The sequence below is a fragment of the Petaurus breviceps genome, unplaced genomic scaffold (assembly GCF_028583685.1).
Source record: "Petaurus breviceps papuanus isolate PSGF00001 unplaced genomic scaffold, PetGlider_PUasm1.0 91133, whole genome shotgun sequence".
Classification (NCBI taxonomy): Eukaryota; Metazoa; Chordata; class Mammalia; order Diprotodontia; family Petauridae; genus Petaurus; species Petaurus breviceps.
In genome coordinates, this window is record NW_027187419.1 from 69,143,078 (window position 1) to 69,163,556 (window position 20,479).

Genomic DNA, 20,479 nt, shown 5'->3' on the forward strand with positions numbered 1-20,479 from the left:
GGGAGAGCAGGATTGCACCAAAGATAATATTCAGAGCCACAGTGGGGCTATCTTCTCAAACATTGGAGCTTTATCATTGGGCTTTACTTTGCTGAGCAAACATCCTTGTTTTCAACAAGAGAAAAATCAGGTATGTGGCAAGAAACATGCCTTTGTGGAAAGGGCTTGGCCTTTGGGTCTGCCCAGCATGATCAGAGAAAAGGATCATTATCTGAGATTCTTGGTAAGTAAACACATCTTACAGTTGCTATTACCAAGAAAGGTTTCTATTTTAAAGTGAAAGCTCCTTGACCACAGCAATGGTCAAATAGAAGCGAATCACAGGAGAAAGTTAGGTTTCCATTCCTCTGCAATGATCCAGCTTCCTAATGCGCATTTGGAATCCCCCCTGCTCCAAGGAGTTTAAAGAACAGCCAGCTGTTGGCCACTTTTGGCCATGATGCCTGTATTATGTATCAGCCCTGCAGAAGCAGCTGGCAAGAATGAAAAATGACAACAATGATAACGAGAAAATGCCAACCAGATGGCATTGGGTTTAAGTTAATACTTGAGGTGTCAGGATAGTATTTGGTGAAGCTTAATTTAAGCCACCACTTGCCAACAGTCTAATTGCTGTTTAGTTAGAAGTACATTGAAATTATGGTATGGTGATAAACCATGCATTTTAGTATTCAGTAAATAAAATCCTGACTCACACAAAAGTCACAAGGTTACATTCATTGAAAGGTAATATTGAATTCTGAAACCTGTGTTCCTAGCAATACTTCCCTTACTGACTTAGTGATGTATCATCTTTACTATTCATAATCTACTATATATAATAAGGTCAAGTCTGCTACAGTTCCCATAGACCTACAAATTCCCAGGAGGTTCTTCTCAAACATGTCAAGGGAGCAACTCAAACCTGAGTACTACCATCTTTAGTGGCCTTTCTTCTGAGTTTTTGACAAAGATGAAAAATAAAGCTTTTAATATACAACAGAGAAAAATATATAGAGATAAAACAACTGAATAAAAATGGCAACAGGCCTAATCCCTCTGAACTTTTGTATTCTGGAGCAAAGGCAAGCATTTCATTCAAAAGAGCCAACAGGCAAAGCCAGGGTTTTAGCTTGTAGCCACAAGTGGAAAGTGGGGGAAATGTTTCTGTTGGATCTTTTTTAAAAAAGCAAAACACTGCCAAGCCATTTGCAGCCAACTGAATATAAGTGTCATTGGCTTGAAAGAATCTCCCTTCCATTCTTCATCTGTTGTTCCTTCTCCTTTCTTTAAAGCCTGACTCAAAAGACGCTTCTTCTAAAAAGCTTTCCTACAGGACTCTAGTTGATAAGAATCAATTTAGGCCTCACTTAGAACTTGTTTTGAACCTCTGTAGTACATTTATGTGTATAACACATATAATAAACATTATGCATATTATAGGTATCTATGTGGTTTTTTTCTCCCTACCAGAATATAAACTCTTTGAGAGCAGCGATTATAATCTCATTTAAACTATATATTTCTCCCAGTAGGCAGCTTGGTGGCTCAGTGGATAGTGCTGGGCCTGAAGTCAGGAAGATTCATTTTTGTGAGTTCAAATTTGGCCTCAGACACTTAACTGTGTGGCCCTAGGCAAGTCTCTTCACTCTTAATTCTATTTGCCTCAGTTTCCTCATCTGTAAAATGAGCTGGAGAAGGAAATGACAAACCACCTAAATATCTTTGCTAAGAAAACTTCAAATGGGGTCACGAAGAGTCAGACACGATTGAAAAAATGAATGAACAACAACAGCACATTTCTCCCAACATTGGGAACAGTACTGTGGGTATGGTAGGTGCCTGAGGTGTTTGCTGAGAAGTAGGAGGCCAAAATTTTTGTTGATTTTTGTTCATTTAAATTGATAAAATGAATATAACTGTTGATTTGTGGCATCCTACCAAGCTTCTTCTGATCCAGGAGAATATGCACTTATGGTGAGTAGGCAAAGATGCATTCCTTCTACCCCTCAGGTAACATATTTCATTTTTTCAATGTAGAAATGAGACATAAATTCTTTGCAATAGTCTTCTTTCATCTCATAAAACAAGTTATTCCTTTCCCCAAACTCAAATTACATTACAGTTCGATGACTGACATAATTATGTATACTGTCACCTACTCACATGTGGCATACACAGTCTGTTAATTTGTGCACAAATCAAAGAAGGACATTTGCTCTTCTTTGTCATCTTCTTTGACTCAACTAGTAATGTGACTTGGAATGGGTATTTGCAGTCATGATCTGAGTCTGCATGAACTTGCTGTGTCAGAAATTGTGGGCCTTGGTTTGTCTTCATGAGAGAAAGAATGGCTGTTTGCCATTTCTCTAGCTCGTGAGGGCGTGATAAGAGTCAGGTACACAAAATCACCCTACAATATTTTGCCAATCTGGGATGGAGCAAAAACAAACCAGCAAGAGTAATCCTGCCTTCTTGTATGCCACATGATGAAGGACTCTAATGGGAAATGCAGGTTAAGTAAGGAGCAGACTTGTACCCTAAGGTCTTACATGCAGAATGTAATCATTACTGAGCAGAATGGATTAATCTCCTTTAGTTATCTTTATGTGGGAAATATATCTATACTGCAAAGCTAGAAATTCCTATTGAAATCAGTGAAATGAAATTCTGACTGATTATTTAGTAGGGAAAGATCATCATTATGATACCCAATGGGTATTTCCTTGAGGAAAGACAGTGCCAAGAACGGATGACTGCTTCCCACATTTCATTTTAGAGAGTACAAAATATCAGAGCCAAATTGAAAAGAAGCATAATTTTGGAATAAGTAGCAACTTTGCAAATTATTATTGCACTATTCAAGAGTATAATCGTTGAATGTCCAGGCATAGATGCTACAATGTGAAACCAGATGTGGCTCCAGATGTTGCTACAAAGTCAATGTTCATAGCTTTAGCCTGAAGCCTTAAGAAGTACATTGATGAGAGAGTAATAGTAATAAAAATTATATTTGTATAAAATAAATATAAAAATAAAATAAAAATTTATATAGTATCTTACAACCAATTTTACCCACATTCTCTCATGTGATTCTTATAACATTCCTGGCACAGAAGCAGGCTAAAGGTTTATAATCACTGTTTTATAGAAAGAGAAAGTGATGCTTAGAATGGCTACAATATCCAACTAGTACATGTCAGTATAAGGGATAGAACTTAGGGACTTTTGACTGCACATGCAGGGTTCTCTCCCTTGGTGGACCCTTACAGCCTTGAAGTATTGTACATGAAAATGGAAAGGCAATCTAAGGAGAAGCTTTTAAAATGGCATTTTTGGAAGTTTCAAAGAAGTCAGTCCAGAAAAGAAACCACACTATAGGGATGGCCGAGATCTGCTGAAGGGAAAGTGGGGGTCACACATGTCTTATTTAGTACAGGGTATTGATTGTAGATCCGAATCCATGAAAATACGGTAATATTTGACTAACCTAGAGAGAGATTCCTTAACCAGCATCTTTAACTATGTAGAATAACTGAGAAAGCAAAATATTTCTGTGTAGCTAGATCTGAGTCCTTGAATTATTCACTGAAGCTCCTGTACTGCTCTCTCAAGAGATCCCCTTAGGCTATCATTCAGAACCTAATTACTCATATTTCTAACAATGGTACTTATCTTGATCTTCAAACCCACAGTAAATTAGAAAGGGGTGGGGGAGTGGGAAGCTAGTTACTTTAGACAGACATGTTGACAGTGGCCACACGTGGCAGCAGGTAGTCTAACCATAGAGATACTTGGAAAAAGCTATAAAAAGGAAACACAAGCACAGTAACTTGGGACCATTTAATGAAGGGATGAAATGACCTAAACAGCTAAGTTGGCCCTAAAAGTATCACAGTTTGTAATAATAATTAACTTTTATCATGTTAACTCTGGCAGACCAGAGGGCTCTTGGTTGAATGGAAGTTATTCCAGGATGATCCATTCTGGACTTGGTTGTACAGATCTCCATATAATAAAGAAGGCAAGACTGTGCTGGGGCTTCTCAGGATTTTCAAACTGGAGAACTGGTTCAGGACTGCCTCGGGGAGTTTAGAATCTTGATGGAAGGCAACATTTTTGGGAGTGCTTTGACAGGAAGATGATGAAAGCTAAGGACCAAAATGAATTCTTTCAAGGCATGATTCATCCAAGCAATAGGGTCAACAGTGGTATCCTGAGATGTGCAGTGGTTGCCAGGACCTTCATCTAAGTTGCCTCATCCCACAGGTCAAGTACTGTTCCTAGGGATATGTCTCTGCTATATGTCTATGGAGTAAGTTGATGGTATAAAATAACATGGTGTGATGGCAACAACAATGGAGACAGGGTCAGAAGACTTGGGTTGGACTCTACCATTTACTGGTTGTACATCCTCAGGCACCTTCATTATTCAGGGCCTCAGTTTTCTCACCTTTAAACAGGAATGGTCATAGAGTAGATCAAGGTTTCTTAACCTGAAGGTCTATGAACTTGTTGTTTTAAAATATTTTAATGACTATTTCAATATAATCAGTTTCCTTAGTAATCTTGTGTATGTCATTTTATGCATTATTCTGAGGGATCCATAGGCTTCACTAGATTGCCCATAGGATCCATGACATACCCCAAATGAACTAGATGATCTTTAGGTCCCTCCCAGCTCTAACATTCTAAGATTCTAAGATGTTGGTCACCCCCTTGGGAGCTGTAGGCCTATAGGATCACAAAGAGCATATCAGGGTGGCTAGGTGGCGCAGTGAGTAAAGTGCTGGCCCTGGAGTCAGGAGGACCTGAGTTCAGATCCGACCTCAGACACTTAACACACACAAAAAAACCTAACCTTGGGCAAGTTACTCAACTCCAATTGCCCTCCAAAATGCAAAAACAAAACAAAACAAAAAAACAAAGAGCATATCAAAGTCTTATGCTCTCACATTCTTTTTTTTTTTTTTTAAAGCAATCAGGGTTAAGTAACTTGCTCAAGGTGACATGACCAGTTATTTTTGTGTGGGTGCCAAGTATCTGAGGCTGGAACCGATCCCAGGTCTCCCAACGCTGGGACCCGCGCTCTTACTCACTGTGCCACCTGGCTGCCCCTAAGCAATTGGGGTTAAGTAACTTGCTCAAGGTTACACGGCCAGTTATTTTGTGTGGGTGTTAAGTATCTGAGGCCGGAACCAATCCCAGGTCTCCCAACACTGGGGCCTGTGCTCTTACTCACTGTGCCACCTGGCCGCTCCATACTCTCACATTATTTTTTTTTTTTGAGCAATTGGGGTTAAGTAACTTGTTCCAGGTTACACAGCCAGTTATTTCTGGGTGTGGTGCTGAGTATCTGAGCCCAGATTTGATCCCCAGGTCATCCCAACACTGGAGCCAGTGCTCTTACTCGCTGAGCCACCTGGCCACCCCTTACTTTCACATTCTTAAAAAAAATTAACCCACTCCTATCACCTTGTCACAGCCAGGCCCTGAGGTGTATGTTCATCTTAGGTTGGGAATACATATGGCTTTAGGAATTATGATTCAGCTTTCAAGCTTTTTTACTCTATTCTTCAAGTCATGCAATTGAAGGAGTTATACTGAGCTTAAAGCAGTTTTATTTGAATATTTTAGTTGTAACTGCCTAAATTCTTTGCTCTTTCCCCTGCATTGCATAGACAAAAGCCCAGTGGTCCCTTTTACAGAAGTAAAAGTTCAGTCCTTTCTTCTAAGAGTAACCTCTAAGAGGGCAGTGGTGGAATTCTCTTATTCCCAGCCAATGGGAGAAGGATCTCAGGCACCCAATTAAATTAAAAATAATAACTTGTCAGCTTGTCATGGTAGTAGAGTGCTTTTAGCTTTGCATGGTGATTTCATATCTCTCATCTCATTTTATCCTCACAACTCCCTGAGGTAGATAGAGCAAGCATGATCTATTCCTCGCTTACTTTTTTTTCTCCACATAAGAAATAGGTACAGAGATTTTAATTTAAGAATTTTCAAAATGGAAGGGACCTTAAAAATCAGCTACTGCAAACCCCTCAGTTTTACCAATGAAACAATAACCTCATGGAATCTAAATGGCCACCAAGGACATGCAATTAGCTGCTGCCTGGGATTATAGCCCAGATCTTGATTCCCAAGTCAATATCCTTTCCACTACATTACAATGATCTGAGAGTCAAGGGTGGGAACCTGGGGCCTCAAGGTCACATATGTCCTTCTAGGTCCTTGGGTGCAGCCTTTTGACTGAGTCCAAGTTTTACAGAACATCCTTTTATTAAGGAGATTGATTCTGTGAAGTTTGGAATCAGTCAAACTGCCACACTTGAGGACCTAGAGGGTCCTTCCCTACCCTTAAGCTGGCTCACAAAGGAAGTCAACAGTAGAACTGAATCTCTAGCTTTTTTATCCCCAATCTATTCAGCTTCTCAACTTACCTTTCAGTCTTGATGATTCGTCTTTTACCTGTAGAGACAAGGAACTGTTGAACCAGAGATAAAATAAGAAGCACATTCTTGCTGGACTATAGGATGCTGGCCAGATCTTCTTTTATTCAGTAGGACCATAACTTGGGTGGAAACACTCACAATCTCTGTCTCTCTTTTGGGGGAGGGGGTATTAACTGTCAGGAACCAGCTAAGGCTGTGTTTTCAACTCTAGGGCGCCATTCTCAGATTGCCCTAGCTCAGACTTGGTTCATCTCAGTCGCACCATTTCTGATAAAGCCAGTGCTTTGTGTAGGCTACAACCTGGGAGGCCCAGCCCATAACCAAAATGAAATATTTTAATCTTAATTACTTAAGGGCTTGAATCCCTACCTGCTATAATTTCACATGCTGTTCTTGATAACAATCTCCATTAAATTCCTGAGATGCTGATGTTATGTTTGAACAATACTTCTGAAAGTTGAGAGGTTCTTAAAGGAACCTGAGGAGGGGGTGGGGTGGGGAAGTAGGAGAGTGCTTGGGAAGTGGGAAAAGCATACACACACACAATGTATACATGTATGTATATGTGCACACACATACACATATATAACAGATATTGTATATGTGTGCATGCTAACACACACACACACACACACACACTCAAGTCAAAGCAGACTTTGCCCAGGCTGCCCCAAAGGATGAATCTAGCCAAATACAGCTGGGAGGGATGAGTTTGTTTCTTTTCTTTTCTTTTTTTAAAATGAGACATTGTGACTGTGGGGCTTTTCCTAACTGTGTTGTTAATATAGGTTTCATTTCAAGAGTGTTGAGGTTTTGTTAGAGATAGTTACAGCCTGTATGGTTCTTGTCCCAATTCTTGCTGATTAAAGAGCTATTTTAACTTTTCAAGGTGCTCCTGCTTCATATCACTGACTCAATTGAGTTAGAAGATTTCAATCCTCACAGCCTTTGCCTGGCTTCTTCACTTTGGCTTGTTGACCTCAAATGTTGGTCATACTAGTAGGCTGTGGGTGGTCCATGCTTTCCTTCTGGTCTGACTATTGATGCCTGCTCTATAGATGGTCTTATCAAAGGCTAAATAGGCTGTGAATTAGAGAATACCAGAATTGTTGGGGTGATGCTATAGTATCACCCCTGACCAACTGCATGCTCCCTTCTGATTAGAGGCCAGGTTTCCAGAGGATCAGGAACTAGGCTTAGTCATTCAAAAAACATTGGTAAAGTGCCTACTATATACCAGGCACTTTACAAATATAAACAACCTTAGAATGTTGATGCTATTATTATCATTTTTTTTACAGGTGAGGAAACTAAGGCAAACAGAACTTAATGGACTTCCCTAGGGTTATGCAGCCAATCATTGTCTAAGGTCAAAATTGGACTGAATTCTTCTTCATTCCAGTTCCAGCACACTATCCACTGAGCCACCTGGTTACCCAATGGGGGAGACAACAGACAAAAACTGTACAAACTAGCTATATACAGGATAAATTGTAGATAAACAAGAAAGAAAAGGTACTAGAATTAAAGAGGGCTGGGGAAGCCTTCTCATAGAAGGTGAGATTTTACTGGGGACTTGAAGGAGGCCAGGGAAATCAAGAGACAGAGATGAAGAGGGCATGGTGGATGGACAGTCAGGGTCAAGAGCTCATAGGATAGCAAAACATTCTTAAATTAGCACAGCAAAGCTCCAAATCCAAATAGAAGGTCTGGGGTAGAAACAACAGACATGGAATTTACTGACTTAAAGACTGGAATCCAAAATGACAAAATAGGAAAAACATTAGAGTTTGCTTTTTGTAGAAAGCCCTGACCAGGGTATTTCCCAGAGGAATTGGCTTTGGGGAAAAAAGGGAGAGCAGAGAAGCCAGGTTTGGCAAGTACAGTTATCTCTTCCACATTGCAACTTTCCCTGTTGCAATTTCAATACACCATGGGTTGGCATAAGAAATTAAATGGGAACTTTGGGGGAGTTTTGTGGAAGCCACAGGTGCCATGCAAAGGCCAGCAGATGACACAGAAAAGGTTTAGAAACTCAGAAATGCACAAGATATATGTATATCATTGTATAAAATCAATACATTTTATATTTTAATACCATAATAATTGACTTCTACTCCAGTACAAAGGGAGAGCCAAACAATTTTATGTGGATTTTCTAGATGGCCTGGGTGCTCTACTCCTAACCCCTGTGATGTGGAAGTGATAACTGTAGTTAGGTTAGGAGACCAAGGGGGAAAATGAATGGGCAGAGGTAGCAGAAGTGGGAGTGAGATAGACTGATGACTAAGGGTTGTGCTCTTTCAAGAAGAAAAAATTACAAGTTGTATTAATCATAAGTAAATATAGGATGTGAGAGCTAACAGGAAGCTTTTAACTCTTCAAGTCTAGCCTCCTTGTTCGGTAAATGCAGTATATAGTGAAAAGAGGACTAGATCTGGTGTCAGGGGACCAACATTTAAATCTTGGTTCTGTGACTTTCACTTACAAACTGTATGATCATCAAGATATTATACATCTCTGATACTCAGTATTCTCATATCTATGGCCTATGGTTTCTAAGATCTCTTCTAGGTTCAAGAGTCTACAAATCTTTAACTTGCCCAAGGTTACAAGGTAAGTCAATGATAGAGTCAAGATTCAAACTCTGTTATGGACCTCCTGAAATAAGAGAATGGATAGAGGGACAAAAAGTCAGGGAGATGATCTGAGACAGGTCTTAGACCTCTTTGTCAAAGGGCAAAGAACAGGGACTATCTCATCTTTTTCAGGATTCAGCAAAGTTTGTGGGGAAGAGTTACTTTTTGTATCTCCGTGTATGGAGATCAGGAAGAAGGGAGAATCTCTGAGCTAGCACTGATGGACGAGTCATGTAATAATTCACAATTCAACCAATATGCTCTCCAGAGATACACAACTTCTAAGTTATTGAAAGTGATAATGCCTTGTTTTTTATTTTAATCACAGAATGTTATAAAATAAAAACAATCACAGAATAGTGGAGTGATGAATAGAAAGCTAGCCACAGTACCAGGCAGACCTGAATTTCATTTCTACTTCCTAGACATACTAGATGTGTAACCCTGGGCAAGTCATATAAGCTTTAAAGACTATAAATATCAGAAAAGATGCCTATATGAAAGGGCAGCTAGGTGGTGCAGTGAGTAGAGCACCAGCCCTGGAGTCAGAAGGACTTGAGTTCAAATCCGGCCTCAGACACTTAACACAAAAACTAGCTATGTGACCTTGGTCAAGTCACTTAACCTCAACTGCCCCTCCAAAAAAAGGGCAAAAAGTAAAAAGATGCCCATCTGCATTGGCTGAGAGATTTTCCTCTTCTGGGAGTTCCTTATGTTCTTGAAATCACAGGTCTAATCCCTATGTAACCCACAGTATATTAGAATTGAAAAAGACCTTGGTAGTCATCTGATCTGAGCCATATTTGAAAAGCAATCTTCACTATAATTTACCTGGCATATGTAACAGCAAGCAAAGTAGGATTTTTTGCTGTTTTCTGGATTGAGTTTTAGCCAATCAAGTGCCTTTGATTGAGTTAGGGGTCTTTGATTGGAAACAGTATGTATTGTATTGCTTGGATGGAGTGGAGAGAGTACAGAGAGAAAAGAGCTGAGAGAGAGAAGAGAGCATGAGAGGGCTAGGGGAACTTGCTTGTGGGGAGCTCTAATAGAAAGAATGTTTATAATGTTGGTGCTTCATCTGTTGATCTGTCTGTTGGTCTTTATGAATGAATTGAGCTGAAGAATGGAGATCCCCCCATGGGAAGGAGGCTTAGCTTAAGGTAAGTTAACTGCCTCCACGGTAATTTCTCAGCCATTAGGGAAATTTTTCAATGTCATCCCCCAGGGTACTGGAGTTATTCCTCTGGAATCAGTACCTTTGGGATGACCCTCTGATGCTGTAACCCACCTCCATCCTCCACCCTTCCATATGTCTCATGCACTACAATCCACCCACATCGTGGCATTTAAAGGGCCAAGGTTATTTTGTGCAGTATTTTCAGGGTGCCAGATAAATACAGAAAAGTAGTTACAAACGTACTCTCATTACACACTTCATCCTGGCACAGATAAAACCATTGAGCAGGCTTCTTTCTCACAGTTATTTCCAATTCCATTTCCTTTCATCCTAGATTCTACCTCCAGCTCTAGTAAAGCTTCCTGGCTGCTTTTATGAGCTCTGACTTGCAGGTCGATTGGTGTAGTGGAAAAGCAGCACTGTGGAGTTAGAAATCAGGGGTTTAAATCCTTGTTCTGCTACTTTTTATATGTGTGACCTTGGAGAAGTCACTTGACCTCTATGGGCCTCAGTTTCCTCACCAGTAAAATTAAGGGATTTAAATATTGTTTTTCAATCATTTTCAGTCAAGTCTGACTCTTCATGACCCCATTTGAGGTTTTCTTGGCAAAGTCACTAGAGTGGCTTGCCATTTCTTTCTTCAGCTCATTTTACAGATGAGGAAATTGAGGCAAACAGTTTTAAATGACTTGCCCAGGGTCACACAGCTAGTAAATGTCTGAGTCCTAGGGATTTGAATAGATTACCTTTAAAGTTCCCTCTAGGTTTGAATCTGTAACCTCTGTATCCTATCCACAATCTGTTCCTAAAATAGTTATTTTCTTTACTAGAAATACCCAAGAGAAGCCCCTCCACCCTTACAGAAGTATAGACTGTACCCAGCCCACTTCAAGTTTTTCTGAACACAATTTCTATAAAAGCCTTAAGATTTTCAGGTGAATTTATGAATTTAATAGTGATATAATACCTTATGTCTCCATTCCCTTCTTGCTAAAGGCCAGTACATGATGAGCATCGTCACCTGAGTATCAACTGTCATCAAAGTTTCAAATAATCCAAAATTTCTTTTGGTCTTCTTATTAAAAAATCAACATAAAGATTAACATATCCTGAACTCCATTTAATTTTGATTCTTTTGATTCAAGACAAATCAAGGTCTTAATCTAAAACATGATTTTGAGGGAGGATGTTTTTTGCTAATTAGGGGAGGAGGCATGTCCAGTTATCTGAAGCTGACAGGATGAAAGCTATCATAGTCAAGTCAATTCAACAATTCAACAAATGTTTATAAAGTACCTACTATGTACAAAGTGCTGAGTTAGGCTTTAGGGGTAATCAAACACTTTAATGATTTTATGAGTACAGGTAGGTCTGTCATCTCCTTATTCAATAAAATGCTGACTTTTAAAGTCCTTCACAATCTTTCCCCTTCCTATCTTTCCACCCTTTTTACACTTTATTCCAAACACTCACTCCATGACCCAGCAAAACTGGCCTTCTTGTTGTGCCCCTTACACAACATTCAATATCCGGACTCTGTGCCTACAATGCCCTCTCTCTTACCTTTGCCTCCAAGATTCTCTGGTTTCCTTTAAGATTCAGCTCAAATCCTACCTTAGGTAAGAGGTCTTTCTTGCTTCCTCCTTCCCCCTCCCCCACTGCTAGTGTCTTCCTTCTAAGATCATCTCTCATTTACACTGTAACAGATCTGATATGTACCTAGTCATTTAAATGTCTTCTTCTTCATTAGAGTGTAAGCTTTTGCTCAGACAAATTGAGACCCGGGAAAGACATAAGTTTGAAAAGGTCAAGGTCTCCCACTGCTTCTAGGGCCATCACCAGTCATCCTGACCTGTCTTGCCACTGGACTCTGAATGACTCTGGAAGAGAGAGTGAGGCTGATGGCTTTGCACAGCCCTGTTTCACTTAAATCCAATTCACTTTCAAGTCAAGACATCACCCTCCTGATATCATTGATCTTCTTTAAGAAGAACAAACAACAGCCACAACAAGTTCTTTGAAGGCAATGACTGTTTTTTGCCTCTTTTGTATACTTAACACTTAGCACAGTGTCTGACTTATAGTAAGTGCTCAATAAATGCATGTTCATTGTGCTGTAGTTCACAATCCATCCATGGCTGCCCATCCTGATCCTGGTCTCCTTAAGTTTGGCACAAAAGGTACACCTGAATTCTCCCTGGGCTATCATCCTGTCCATCCATTTCTCTTGCCATTTGGCCATATGTTTTTGATAGATCTTAGGAATAAAAAGGCAAAAATAGAATAATCTTTGTCCTCCAGAAGCTAATGCGTTATTTATATATGGAGTTAAAAAAACTGTTCTATTGGTATAAGCACTTATATTCTACTAACTTATTAGTACAGGAACTTTAAACATATTTCCCTCCTAATAGAGTGAGAGATATTTTATGGGGATGTATAATTTATATTATTGCAATTGTGAAATGAAAATGAACATTCTAATATCACATAGTTTATTACCTTCTCCCTGAAATAGATGAGCAAGAAACTAAGACAAAGATAATTCCGGTGATATCCCATAGTCTCGTGAAAATCTTTTTTTTTTTTTTTTTTTTGCTTTTTGGAGGGTGGAATGCAGGGCAATTGGGATTAAGTGACTTGCTCAAGGTCACACGGCTAGTCAGTGTTAAGTGTCTGAGGCTGGATTTGAACTTAGGTCCTACTGACTCCAGGGCCAGTGCTAGTGCCACTGTACTACCTAGCTGCCCCTTGTTAAATTCTTTATGGAGCCAGAGCTAGTCACCTTCTTTTGACAAAAGGAAAATTGGAGGTATCCACTTTGATTAGCTTAGATTTAGCACTGAAATATAAGCTTTCTAGCTAATTAAAAAAAATTAAAATCCCATAGTATATTCTCTAAACCTATCTCTATATTCTGGACTTCTCATCTTAGACTTCCCTTATAGGGTCTAAAACAATGCTTTACACATGGTAAGGGCTCAAGTACTGTGTAATGATTAATAAAAGATATTAATGATATTGTCCTATTGACATATCTTCCAGTAATACTGATCAACTCAGACTGCCTGAGGATCAAGAGTCTGCATTTGCAATGTGCTCACATCTTGGGGTTAGGTGTATCACGTGCAAAGGAGAGATGACAGCTTGGCCACTCAGTGATTAAACTCAGCGCCTTGACACTATTAACCCAAAGCTCTAACCTCTACCTTTTCGATAGGCTGATAATGGATTTGGTTAGAAAGAAAGCATTCTTCTCCCCCCCCACCCCCATTTAATTCTCTTCTAATATCATGAGCCATGGCTTCTCAGCATGATAATCTTTGATTCATTGAATTCATCGGAAAAAATCTAATAACCCAAAATGAAAAAAATGGAAAGGACGCTGGGATGAATAATCTTTCCTTTTGTTGAAAAGTATGAGTGAAGTTTTCTAATCATAAGTTGGTCAGGATCTGAATTTAATTCTTAAATTGGGGAGTGGGGGGAGACTAACTCTGATACCTGGCAGCCATGTGGTATCCTCATTCCAGGGGTTTGCCTTCGGATTCTGGAATTTGTGTCATGACTGTATTCAATCAATCAGTCAGTCAACAAGTACTCATTTAAGCACTCCCTGCATACACAGTTAATAAATTAGATGCAGGAGAGAACATAAAAGAAGACTAAATCTTAGTTTTTGCCCTACACAATTCAATTAGACAAATATTTATTAAACTTTTACAATGCAAGACACTGTACTTGGCTCTGAGAACACAAAGATAAAACAAAACCAAAAATATTCTTTACCCTCAAGAAGCTTATATCTTAGTAGAGGGTGGGGAGAGATGATATGCACAAAGGGAAATAAATACAAGGTAGTTTGAGAAAAGAAAGCACACTAATATGTGGTAGAGTGGAGATAGCACTTGACCCAAAGTTGGAAAGACCTGAGTTCAAATCCAGCATCAGACACTTAATTAGCTATGTAACCCTGGACAAGCCACTTACTTTCTGTCCACCTATTTCTTCATCTGCAAACAGAGATTATAACAATACCTACTTCCTAGGGTTGTTGTGAGGATCAAATGAGAGAATATTTGTACAGCTCTCTGCAAACCTTAAAGTACCATATAAATACTATTATTGCTATTATTACCACCTATAGCTGGGACTGGATTTTGTCAGCACAAAGAAGTCTTCAGGGAGGAGGAGATAGCTGAGCTGAGATTGGCAAGGATATAAGAATTCTGAGACAGAGTCCAGGAGGGGTTGACTTCTCTTCTCCCCATTTCACCAGCCATTATTGCTCCTTTTATTAGAGTTTGTGATGAAGAAGTAGCCCTTTTTCTGCAAAGGCCGACCCCTATATATGCACCCTTGATCCCATCCCCTTCTGGCTTCTATGGCGGAATGAGAATCCCCTACCTTCTTCAATCTTTGCTTATTGACCAGTTCCTTTGGTGCTGGCTGCAAATATGCCCACCTCTCTCCCACCCATAAAAAACCCTCACTTGATCTGATCATCTCCATTAGCAATCATCCCTTTTGCCTCTTCCCTTTCTTAGTCAAAGGTCTTGAAAAAGCAATTGGTTCCTCCAAGGCCTCTCCTCAAACTTTCTCCTAAATCCTTTGTAATCTGTTTTCTCTCATCATTCAACTGAAATGGCTCTCTCCAAAGCCACCCATGATCTCAAAGATCAATCTTAATCATAATCTCAAATATAATGCCTGCTTCTCAATCCTCATTGTTCTTGACCTCTGTGTAGCAGCTGACACTGATAACCACCTTCTCCTCCTGGATATGCATTTTCTGATGCCACTCTTTCCTAGTTCTTATCCTGTCTGTGATTGCTTCTTCTCAGTCTCCTTAGTGAGATCATCATATTAGCTTCAGTTGCTTTACTTGTAAAATGGGGATATTAATAGCACCCACCTCATAAGTTCATTGTAAAAATAAAATTAGATAGCATAATACAACACTTTATAAACTTTAAAGTGTCATGTAAGTGCTAATTATTACTATTGTTAATTATTAATATGGGAGAGGGCAGCTAGGTGGCAAGGTAGATTGAGTGCCAAGCCTGAAGTCAGGAAGACCCATCTTTCTGAGTTCAAATCTGGCTTTAGACACTTACTATCTATGCGACCCTGGGCAAGTCACTTAACCCTGTTTGCCTCAGTTCCTCATCTGTAAAATGAGCTGGATAAGGATACAGCAAACCTTTCTAGTATATTTGCCAAGAAAACTCCCAAATGGGGTCACAAATGGGAACACAACTGAAATGATTGAACAACTAAAATTATTATGGGAATCCAGAATGAACATAGAGAAAGACAGTGAAAAGATAAGCCTAACTGAAGTGGAAGAAATGTATTTGGGAGCAGTACAAAATATAGTTACAAAGGCAAAGTGGAGTCAGATTATGCAAGCCTTGAAACACATACAGAGGAATTTGGATTTGACCCAGCAAAAAACTGGGAGCTATTACAAGTACCTGAGCAGAGGAATATCGGTATAATAACAATGTTTCAGGAAGATTTGAGGCAGTATTGTGAAGGAGGAATTCAAGTGAGGAGGAAGCAGAAGTTCAAAGACAAGCTAGGAAGATGCCACAGTCATTATAGGTAAGAAAGGATGAAGTCTTCCTTGCTTTGGGTGTTAGTTGTAGGAATGGTGAAGAGGTAATTTGAGGGATATTTGTTTTATTTTTTTTCCTAAAGCAATTGGGGTTAAGTAACTTGCCCAAGGTTACATGGCCAGTTTATTTTTTGTGTGTGGGTGTTAAGTATCTGAGGCCAGAACTGATCCCAGGTCTCCCGACTCTGGGGCCAGTGCTCTTACTCACTGCGCCACCTAGCTGCCCCATTTTGAGGGGGTATTTAAAAAGAAGAAATTGCATAACTCATGACAGATTAGGTATAGAAGATGGAGAAAGAAAAATCAAAGACATCACCAAATTTCCTATCCTGGGATGCTAGAAGAATGGTGGTCATCCCATCTATCCTATGCCAGCTACAACAGACCCTTCAAGCCATTTTGCTATAGTGAAAAGGGCTTTTGATTGGTAGTCAGGAAGCTAAAAGTCTAATCCTAGCTTTGCAAATGTGTACAAAACACAACCTCTCTAGGTCTGTTTACTTAGCTGCAAAAGAAAGGCACAGGTTTAGAAAATCTTTAAGGTTCCTCCTAGCACTATGATTTTACAATCTAGTCACTGAATTAAACAAGATTATGTTCCACCATCATTCCTGCCATACCCAGAACTTTAACCTCATGGAGCTTGTGTATGTTACAGCAACTTGTAAATTTATTTCACAGACTAGTATTCCTAAATCCATGAGGATACACATGAGAGAAATGAAGGAAAATGGTAACACATTAGAACCTTAAGATTTTGAAGACTTAGGGCTGGGAAGAACCTCAGAGGTCATCTAGTCCAATTCTCTCACTTGATAGATGAGAAAACTGAGGACAAAAAGGTAGTATACTTGTCAAAGGATGTGCAAGTTAAAAATCACAAAATCTGGATTCAAATACAGATCCTATGAATACAAATGTACAATTTTCCCTGTGTCCCATGCTATTTAGAAGGATTCCAAAGAAATTTAAGTCAGTTTTTTTCAGGGTAAATTGGAACACCATTGTTCCATAGTCTCTGGAAAGAAAGAACACTATATCTTTAACTCATCTGAACCTGATACCTTGATATTCTTCAATTCAAATGCTAGCAAACTGAGCTGGCAACGTCAAGGAGAGCCTTGAAGGCTATTGCCAATGGGGTTGCCAATGCCTGGGGATAAATCGAACTCCTCCAGACAAGCTTTTTCTACAGGGCAGGTAGCAATGAGTATGCACAACTTGCAATTACATCACTTCTTTTTCAGCCTTGTTCTTAGGTCCTCCAGAGATAACACAGAGGAATTTCACCATCTGACAAAATCCAGAGCACTAGCTTTGGACATTTTAGACCTGAAAGAGAAAAGCATGATGGTGCCAAGAAGACATTCAGCTGTTGATTGTACATTCCACAGGGTTTCCCACCAAGTACAAGCTAACACAGAAAGCTCTTTTTGTGTTATATATGGCCCTCCATACAGGTTATTATCACAGATAATTCAGGGTTACACAGATTGACTAACAGACATGTTCAATTTGTTTCTACAATTGTTTTTCATTTCACTGGCTTAGTAACAGATGAGAAGATACCTATCCCACCAATGCTTGCCCATCAACAAAGTCTGTTGTTTGGCTTTTTTTTTTTCCCTTTATGAAAAATTAAGTAAATACTTTTTCTTTCTAATCCAGTGGAAAATTCTCATTCAGGTTTCACATTGAGCAGAATGTTTGGTTCAGCAGACTCAGCCAAAGGCCAGTGCTGTGAAGATTTCCCTTATATTCATGGTAGAACAGTTCAGTTTGTTAGAGTGACATAAAGTCAGGCCATGAGCGCTCCAAGAAAAGAAGTGAGGTTAGATAACTCTGCCCCAGTTCCCTGAATTTATTGTCACAAAAACATGCAAATGTCTGCAAAACTGATAGCAAGGGTAAAATAAGGAAAAAAATAACATTTTCTGAAATCTGTTGAGACAAGAATCAGAGCTCATTCTGCTAAATAGGTTGTGAAAGAATTTTCTCCCTTTATAGCCTTGCTCTTGACCAATAACTAATTGAAAGAGAAAAAAAAAAACAATTATGTACCTTTTGGCATTCTCTTACCCCACAGGCTTTTCTGTTCTTTTCACTCAGCAATGTTGATGGAAAGACAATTACATTATAGGGCCATTTCAGAGAGGAGGTAATCACTGCATAGAACTCCTACAAGAATAAGAGTTTCCTTATTTTGTTTTCCTTCCCCCCTCTCCCTTCAATACAAATTTGCATCAAGGCTTAACTAGTTGGAAGACTAATTGATGCTAATTAATCTATTAGAAGAATGGTTTTCACAGCTAGGTGGCACAGTGAATAGAGCACCAGCCCTGGATTCAGGAGGACCTGAGTTCAAATTTGGCCTCAGACACTAAATACTTACTAGCTATGTGACCTTGGGCAAGTCACTTAACCCCAATTGCCCTGCCTTCGAAGAAGAAGAAGAAGAAGAAGAAGAAGAAGAAGAAGAAGAAGGAGGAGGAGGAGGAGGAGGAGGAGGAGGTTTTTGGACTTTAAAGTTGTTTGAGAAAAGACTGATCTGAAATGAAAATAAATGAACCAAGAAGATCAAAATGAAGGAATTCCCAAACTTTGACCCTCTATTAGGGTCTCATGAGACTACTAGCTTTTGTTTATTAGGGTCCCAAGTGGGAGGTCATTTGTCAGTGTAGTGGTGGGAGTTGATTGAGTAAATGAATCAAATCACTCCAACCCATTTAAAATTCTATTGATTCAGTCGAGCTTTAGACTAAATACAAAATGTTCTTGGTCAACTTAGATGTCTTTTAAAACCACTGGATAAACTGGAGTGAAGTTGCACAGGAAGCCCATTTCTATTGGTTGGGAGATTGTGGTCATGTCTTATGGGGTTTATCCAAAACCAGAGTTAGGCTGAAATTGAGGATTTCAGCATTTAGCAGCTCAGGGCTGGAAGCCTCCAATTAAGCCCATGAGAACAAATCATTTGGGGAGAAGAAAGGGCCTCCCCTTGGCTGCTCTTCCCTCCTTTCAGAGGGTCAAAGGATTTGAACTTTTTTATTGGCATTTTAGCAGTGTCTTCTTGATAACAGGACTAGTGGCAATATCTGTGTTGGGAAGGAGAGACAGGCCATAATGAGAAGAGGCAGAATTAGGAATTTGCAAGGAGCCCAGAAGAAACATCTCCCCATACCTAAAAGGAACATCTTGGGGATCCTAGGAAAAGGATTGTGAAGAACTGTGAATTATCTCTTTGCCACATGCGATGTCTAAGCTTGAGTCTACTTGATGCACATTCATAGGTGAAAGACTGAGTCACAGACAATCTCAAAGGGAATCTTTTGTACTAACTACCATTATTATATTCATCCATTATATCTAGCAACTAGGTGTTGCAGTAAATAGAGCTTTGGAACTGGAAAAAGGAAGATTCCTCTTCCTGAGTTCAAATTTGGCTCCACTTACTAGCTGTGTGACCCTGGGCAAGTCACTTAACCCTGTTTGCCTCAGTTTTCTCATCTGTAAAATGACTTAGAGAAGAAAATGGCAAACTATTCTAGTATATTTGCCAAGAAAACTTCAAAAGGGGTCATGAGGAGTTGGACATGATTGAAAAATGACTAAACAATTTACAATATTTATATAGAGATAATATCTCTATATAGATATATTTACATAAATATAATTTAATCATATATTATATCTACATAGATATAATATAATATATCTATATATTATTATATTCTTATATATTTCTATATCTCTAGTAAATACCTCTTTCTAAGATCTAATTAAGTCTGGCTGACTAATTGATATAAACTTATAATCAGTGGGAGGAAGTGGGGATTTATTCTAGATCATTTAAAAATACATCACTATATCTTCAGATAGGACAAGCAGTCATATGTTGAGGAACCTGTCCTACAAACAGCAATGGGGGGAGGGAGTGGTTTGGATAATAACTCCAGAGCATGTACCATATCAGGTTTGTGGGACAGTTCTAGCATGGCTCATTCTCTAGAAGCATCACTGGTGGGCCCTGCAGCTTGACCACATGGTGCACTTTCTAAATGTTCCCACTTTCTAAAGTTCCTATTTGCCATTAGAACAAGGAAGGGCAATAGTAGTAACTGCTAAGTCTTGACTCTTCTGTGAAGCAGGCAGGACAAATTCCTTTGATACTTGGGCACTTTGCAAAATTTCCAGGAACACAAGTAACTCTTGTGCCCTTCCTCCTTCCTTTAAGGTACAGAATGATAAGACTATTCCACAGGTCACTGGTGAAATGGCCAGTTGTCCTTTGGGATAGTGTGGCCTTTGCAGCTATATTAATGTTGCCACCGAGCATGAATTCTCATTTTAAGCTTCTCCAATTCCTCTCTCTGGGGTCAATTCTTGAAATATACTTGCACACAACCAACATTTGCAAAGCACAGGGGCCAAAACATTTCCAAATGGAATTTTCACATAAACAAAACCAAGAGCACAAAGATACCACTGTTCTTGAAGATGTACAACCACTGTGCAGCTGGCATCACAGCATGGCACATGCCAACCATGAGGGTAGCCTGACATCCCTCTTCCTTTATTGTCATATATTCATCTTCACTGTGCCCTCCTA

At 39.4% G+C, this 20,479-nt stretch overlaps 1 protein-coding gene across 4 annotated transcripts in view; it reads right to left on the reverse strand.

Moving 5' to 3' along the window:
- The window catches only part of STARD13 (StAR related lipid transfer domain containing 13), a 750,493-nt gene that overhangs the window by 696,872 nt on the left and 33,142 nt on the right, over positions 1-20,479 (reverse strand). The window contains exon 1 of one of the 4 annotated variants that reach the window (XM_069080651.1): positions 6,423-6,718. The exons of the other annotated variants lie outside the window; for them this stretch is intronic. The gene's annotated coding sequence lies outside the window, so the exon portion shown is untranslated. Of the gene's footprint in view, positions 1-6,422; positions 6,719-20,479 lie in introns of those variants that run through there. 4 annotated transcript variants of the gene reach the window in all.